Genomic DNA, 7,802 nt, shown 5'->3' with positions numbered 1-7,802 from the left:
ATATATATATATGTAAAGTGTGGACTGCTAAAAGAATAGACAAGTCTGGCTTGGGAGAAATACAAGTAGAATGTTCTTTAGAAGAAAGGATGGTGAAACTTCATCTCACATACTTTGGTCATGTTATCAGGAAGAGCCAGTTTCTGGAGAAAGACATCATGCTTGAGAAATCACGCTTGATTAGCAAAAGTAAAAAGGGATGAAGACATAAGGACCTGGGTTGATTCAGTAAGTACAACAATGAGTTTAAACACAGCAGACTGTGAAGATGGTGCAAGATCAAAAAGTTACATCATTCTGTATGAGTCAAAGCTGACTCAGCGACACCCAGCAAAAGCAATTATAATAATAATACTTATCTATGTGTGCATGTTTTTATATGCATACACACATGCATATTGCCTTTCTTTGTGGCATAAAATCCAAAAATGTATACCCTTGAATATTAACACAACTAACATCAGTAAATTACCTAAACACCTTAGAAATTATTTTGTACCTATTAGAAAACATAATTACTACTGAAATAAAATGTATCTAAATAGTCTGTTTTCATTCATATCTTTACTACTTCATTTCAGATCTATATCATGTGAGCTTATTCAGATTTCTGTACAATAGAATTTATTTTTCTTTTACAGTGGCTGTTGTTAGGTGGCGTTGAATTGGCTTCAGACGCATCACAACCCTATATACAACGGACTGAAATGTTGCCTCTTCTGGGCCATTCTCACAGTATGTGATGTGCTTAAATCCATCTCTGCCATCACTGTGTTGGCCATCTCCTTGAGGGTCTCCCTCTCTGTTGATGAGCCTCTACTTTTCTAAGCACTGTATCCTTTCCCAAGGACTGGCCCCATCCTGATAAAATATCCAAAGCATGTGAGATGAAGTCCTATCATCTCTCTTCTAAGGAGCACTCTGACTGCCCTTCTTCCAAGGTTTTATTTGGATTGTTTTTGGCACTCCATAGGATCTTCACTATTCTTTGCCAGAACCACAAATCAAAGGCATCATTTTTTTCCTACAGTTTTTCTGTTTCATTGTCCAACTTTCCCATGCATATGAGGCCATAGAAAATACTATCACTTGGGTCAGATGCATGTTAGTAGTTAAACTGAAGTCTTTGACATCAGATTTGCTCAATGCAATATTCTGTCCAGTGGCAAAAAAAAAAATTATTTACATAACCTTTTCTTTTGCAGCTAGGAGATCTTGTGGCGTAGTCAGGGAATTGTGTTCTTACCCAGAGTTTCACTGCTAATACTCTCTTGTTGGTTCAAATCCACCAACAGCTCTGTCAGATAAAGATGAGCAATTGCCTCTCACATGATTTAGAGCCTCAGAAACCCACCTGAGGGTCAAGTATAAGTCATTCCAACTCAGTGGCCGTGGTTTTTTTGGCAAGTTTTGTCTTTTGCATAGGATCCTTTAGACAAGCAATTTAGAATGATTTATCCTTTTCTAGATATTTGTTGTTGTTGTTAAGTGCTGTCGAGTGGCAGATGACTCAGAGCGACCCTATGAAAGAGAGTCCTCAACACTTGTGTGCCTTTCATTCTCTCTCCAGGTTCATAGGGTTTCCTGAGGCACGCTATTACAGAAGTGGATGCCACTCCTCCTTCCAAGCTTGTTTTAATTGGGGAGCTCCACCCAACACTGTCTGCTATGGGTAACAACCCATTAACACATTTGACACATCGGTGTCACAGTGTTCAGCCTCACAGCAACCACAAGTTACTGCTGTATGGCAAGTGGACACACCAGGCCTATATGACCTAGAGGAATGTTTGAACAAAAACAATGAAAGACAGGCCCGAGGGTCACAGATTAAAAGTCATCCACGTTTGGCTTGGTAACATCGCTTTCTGTCCACTGGGCCAACTGATCACTGTTACTCCCATTAGGTATGATTGACTGCAACTCATGGTGGCCTGATGTACAACAGAATGAAACCCCACCAGCTCTGCACAACCCCTCACAATCTCTGTTGTGCTTAATGAAGCCTGTTGTACAGTCAGTGTTGATCCATCTCATTGAAGCTTTCCTCTTTTCAGATGACCCTATGCTTTTCCTAGTATGATGGCCTTCTCCCTGCACTGGGCCCTCCTGATAGCATGCCCAAAGTATGTGAGACTAAGGCTCACTGTCCTTGCTTCTAAGGAATAGTCAGGCAGCATTTCTTCCAAGACAGATTTTTTTTTGGAAGTCCATAGTATATTGAATATTCTTTTCAATACTGTAACTCAAAGGCATTAATCTTTCTTTGATCTTCCTTATTCATTGTCCAGCTGTCACAAGCATGTGAAGCCATTGAATAAAGGTTGAAAACTATGTGGAAACTTTTCAAGTAGACTGATTTATGCAAAATTTTCTCAGAATAGCTGCTAAAAGTTTAAATCATGAGACAGACACAAGAAGCAATTTTTCCTGGAAGAGAAAAGAATTGAGATTTTCTTTTTTTTTTTTAGCTAAGTCTAATGAAAAATACCAGTATTGGCCTTTAGCCTGATGAAACTCAGATAAAAAATCTTAGACTAAAGGCAAGCTTCACAGGATAAAACAAAATTGAAAAACCATATACACTCACTGGGCTATGAGGCCAACTCAAAATCTAGGCTTATACAATACCACACAAAGTAAACATGTGGGTAATAAGATGTTTAAAATGTTTCTGGCAGTTCTTGGATGTGATTGACTCAATTGATTGGGAAAAAAAAGTGGCCTAGCTAAACTCAAATCTTCTGACAAAAACTGAGCATTAAACAAAAGTTTCTCTGAAAAAAAGACAAGACAACACAAATGAGAGTTTATTTTCCTAAAATTGGAAGACAAAAAGACAGAAAACTCATTCTCTCCAAATGGTCACTTGAAATTCCTAATTACTTCAGATATATTCATTGTCTGATGTTTTTGAACATGAACTCAAGCCATGCAATCTACTATGAGGAAATAAAATGTATTAGTTAAGAATGTTAAGAATGGATTGAACTTTGGACTATTAGAGTCAAGTCAAATTCTTAAAATACTCTGGGATTCCTTTGTAAGAACCATATAAAAACCTGATTTTATTCCTTTTGAGGTCAATTCATTCTGCCACCTGGAGACCTTCCCTGGCAGTTCCAATCCACCAGCTATTCATTCCATATGAGAAAGATGGGCGGTCCCCTCTTGTGTAATTTACAGCATCTGAAAACCTGTTAGAAGACTAGCTATTAGTTAGCTCCTCTCAATGACGTTGAGTGTCTGTAATTGGAAAGTATCCTACGAGAAGCAATTTTGCTAGCTTGATATCTCTTAGAAGCTTTTAGTTATCAAACAAAATAGTTCTCCCTTTGAGCCTATTTCATTCAGTAAGCTTTATTTTGCAAGTTACTGCTCAGAAAAATTTAATTTAGAGAACTCAAAAGAATCTACAGTAGTCATGTATTTCCTACCCTGACCTTGGTTATGCCATACTTGGATATGAGCAAGGAAACGCATGGTCTTTGAATTAGAGCAGACTCGTAGTTGATTCTCTAGTGGGTTTCTAAGGCAGTAAACTGCATGAGAGGAGATTGCCCATCTTTCTCCCATGGAGTCATTGGTGGGTTTGAACCACCAGGAAGGTGTGTCCTCCGGATCAGCAGTGGAACTCCTCCTCATGGACCAAACCACCAGACCTTGTCCATGTATCAAGTGAGAGTCCCTGAAGGGTAGCTCATATTGCCCCTACATATGCTATTTCCCATTTTCAATGGGCTTTGTGTTTGTTCAAAATCTAGAACTCTCAGAATCAGCAAATCCTAATAGGGAATACTTTAGGGTTTGAACAGTATATTGCTTTTAACCAATATGTATCTGATTGTTGCAGACATGTCTTGTGGCCAACACGTGCCTTAATACTCTTTACTTATCCCTTGAACAAGTTAATCTTATTACAGGTGACTTGAATTGCTCTGAAGCTAACAACCACTCAGATGGCTCATTAATAATCAATCTATGTCCTTGTTTTGATTTGGTTTTAGCTTCTGGAACCTGAGGTTTCCATAAACCTCACAAATTCTGGGACATAAACTATGCAAACTGTAGGCTAAAAATTAAAAAGGAAGTTGAAACTCAACTCAGAAATCCCTATGTCAGGACATTTTTTGAAACAGAACTCAGAAAACCCTATGCCAGGATATTTTCCAAAATCAGAACTCAGAAATTCCCATATTAGGACCTTTTCCAAGACCAGAAACTTTATGCACCAGTGAGCTACTGCAACATCAACTCATCTCACTTCCCCTAAAACACACTTGCTAAAACCCCATATAAACCCCCCCTAACCCTAAACCCTAGTGTTACTCCCCTTGCTGAGTAGCCCGGGGTGCAGTAAACTATGGAAAATGTTTCTACCTCGGTGTGTTTCTTGGCTTCAATCTGAAACCTTTCACAGACCCAGAACCTCTGCTACTGTCACTAGTGAAGTTTAGTACAAATGGGACCAAACTCTTCAATAAATCTTGCACTCAAAATTAAAGGGATTTACCTCAAGAACCTTGAGAGCCAGTGGACACATGAATTTAAAGGGGCCGGTGCTGGTCTGGGTCCTCTGTGCCTCAGGGTTGCAGAATATAATTCACCTTCAAACCCTACAATTCCGACACCAAGAAATGTGAAAGAACACAGTAGAGTTGGCTAAAAAAATCTAAAAAATGAGTCTTATTGAAGGAATAAAAGCCAATTAAATCAGGAAAAACAGAAAGTCCATGATTTGATCCATGCTCTTTCAAAAGGATTTCCACACCCAGAAAGTCAGGGATGCATCCTGTCTCCATATCTTCTCAATCCATATACAGAACAGATCATCCAGGAGGCTGGGCTTTATGAGGAGAAATGTGGTATCAGGATTGGTAAAAGATTTATCAGCAACCTATGTTATGCAGATAACACAACCCTTTTTGCTGAAACTGAGGAGGACCTGAGTACTTGCTTCAGAAGTTCAACGATGGCAGCCTTCGATATGGTTTGAAGCTCAACATCAATAAAACAAAGATTCTCACCACTGGGCAGCACCATGATGGATGGAGAAGAGATTAAGGTTGTTAACAACTTTAGTTTTCTTGGCTCCACAATCAACGCTCTTGGCAACCAGAAGTCAGGAAGTCAAAAGACAAATTATTTTAGGTAGATCTGCTGCCAGGCACCTTTCCAGAGTACTTAGAAACAACAATTTCAATCTAGAGACTAAGGTGCACCTGATCCATTCTATGGTCTTTGCAATTACTTGCTATGCATCAGAGAGCTGGATAATGTCTAAGGATGATAGAAGAAGAATTGATGCCTTTGAATTGTGGTGCTGGAGAAGACTTTTGAACATACCATGGACTGCCAAGAAAACATAGGTCTTTCTTGGAGAGAGTGAAACCTAGTTTCTTCTTTGAGGCTAGAATTTTGAAGCTCCATCTTACATATTTTGGACATGTGGCCAGGAGGGACCGATCCTTGGACAAGGACATCATGATTGGAAGGTTGGAGAAACAGCACAGGAGAGGAAGATTCCAGATGAGATGGATTGATACAGTAACTAGGGCAATAGGAGTAAATGTGTCAGAGTCAGTGAGCTGGCTCAGGACAGGGCAGGCTTCAGAACTATTGTACATAGGGTCGCTAAGTGTCATAGGTGACTCATCGGTGCACACAACAACAACAACCCCAGCCCCAAGGTTTTCAGGAAATACAGAAAATTTAGGAACTTACAAAGAAAAATTCTTATTGGTTGACATTTATAAAATCATGTTCATTAATCCCAGATATTATAGGACCTCTAATTATTCCTTCTGTGTTGTAGTTGCACAAGGAACAAGAGTAGATTATCTGATTTCTATCTTAACTACGTTATTGACCTTCACCCTTATTTTCTAAGGGAAGTTAAAATTTTTCAAAACTCCAGTTATGAATGTTGTTGTTGTTGTTGTATAATGTGGAGTCAGAATTGACTGATAGCTGACCCTCCAGGAGGTTTTCAGAAGGGAGCATCTTCACATGGGAACAGATTGCCCATTGTTCTCCTTTGGAGCACCTGGTGGATTTGAACTACATGTCTTTGTATTGGCAATGCAACTCCTTACCATTAAGTTATCAGAGCTCCCTAGTTGTGAATAAGAAACAGAAATGAGACTTAGAAAAAAAGAATTTAAAAGTCTAAAATAAAATGGAGTCTAATCCAAACCCTATTTAACTAATCTGGTTATGTTTAGGAGTTATGGTTTTGTTTATGGTTAGGAGTTTGCTTACACATTGGTGTTACTAAAAGAGTATAAACAAATGCATAAAAAGACATTATACTAAATTCAAACGCAAACCACTCAATAATACAATAAACTAATTACCCTGTATGAGTGAATTGGGTTTAACTTAGGTATACAAGTATATTTCATTTTAAAGAAATTAACTTTAATTTATCCAATAAGAAATATTTTTAGAAGTTCCAGTAAGATGGCAGACTAGGCAAACAAGCTACACAGGCCCTCTTCAATAAAGAAATGAGAAATGAATTGAAATATGATAACCCTGGAGCCCTGGATGTCAAAGGAAATGATAAAGAAGTGAATCAAGTATCAATTAAAAGGGGGGGAAATGGAGTGAAAACTCAACAGAGAGAAACAGAGCAGTGAAATATTAGCTGACTTCAAACAGCAGTAGTTGTTGTTAGGTGCTGTTAAGTCAAATATGACTCAGAAACTCTATGGACAACAGATCTGAACTCTGTTCCATACTATGCCATTCTCAATCTCTGACATACATGAGCCAGTTGCTGCAGTCACCATATCAATTCACCTGAGGGTCCTTTTCTTTGGCTGCCTCTCCACCTTCCAAAAGAATCGTCTGTCCTAACAACATGCCCAAAGTATGTGAGATGAAGCTTCATCATTCATATTCCAAGGAGTACCCTCTGGCTGCCTTTTTTCCTAACAGTAGAAACAATTTTAATTTCTGCCACCAGCAGTTGGAAAACTGGTCCAATAGACTGTTAAGTGCTCTGATGACCCAGGACTGCACAAATACCCACACTGGGCAGACAACTACAAGGATGGGATCATTCCCTTATTCCCCTACCCATCGACAGGCTGATGGCATTCTCTCCCTGCACTGTTCCTGCTCTGTCTGAAGTTAATTACATACCATGAATATACTGTCTCTGAGTGTATACCTTTGTCTCTGTAGTATACCTTTGCTAGAAAGTATTCATTGCCTAAACAAGTGATCAAAATACAGAACTAGAAATTTCAATGAAGAAGAAATGGCACTGGAACTACATGACAAAAAATTTAGAAGAATGATATTTGTTGTTGTTGTTATGTACCGTCAAGTCAGAACAGAGTCGTAGCTGACCCTCCAGCAGGTTTTCAGAGACTGTAGATTACACAGGAAGAGATTGTCCATCTTTTTCCCATGGAGTAGCTGATGGATCCAAACACTTGGCTTTAAGTTGGCAGCACAATTTCGAAATCACGTGGCCTCTAGTGTTTCTGAATGATATTTAGGTACATTGAAAGATTGAGAGGAAGTTTGAGCAAACCATTAAAAAAATGAATGAAAAAGGCAAAAATCTAGACTAATTAAAAAGAAAATACTAGAGAAAATTGACAAATTAAAAGTAGCAAACAATTAAAAAGAAATAGAAATCCAGAATATTAATTCTATAGTTTTAGAAATAGATAATATATGGAAAGTACAAAGGAGTATAAATGAACTAATGAAAGACAGAATTAGTGAGGATAAATACAAATTTCTCAAAACTGATCTATCAGAGGAGCAATATGAAAAATGGGAGC

Source organism: Elephantulus edwardii, unplaced genomic scaffold (assembly GCF_000299155.1).
Source record: "Elephantulus edwardii isolate Elephantulus edwardi_28Jun2011 unplaced genomic scaffold, EleEdw1.0 scaffold00022, whole genome shotgun sequence".
Taxonomy (NCBI): domain Eukaryota; kingdom Metazoa; phylum Chordata; class Mammalia; order Macroscelidea; family Macroscelididae; genus Elephantulus; species Elephantulus edwardii.
This window is presented reverse-complemented; position numbering follows the sequence as displayed.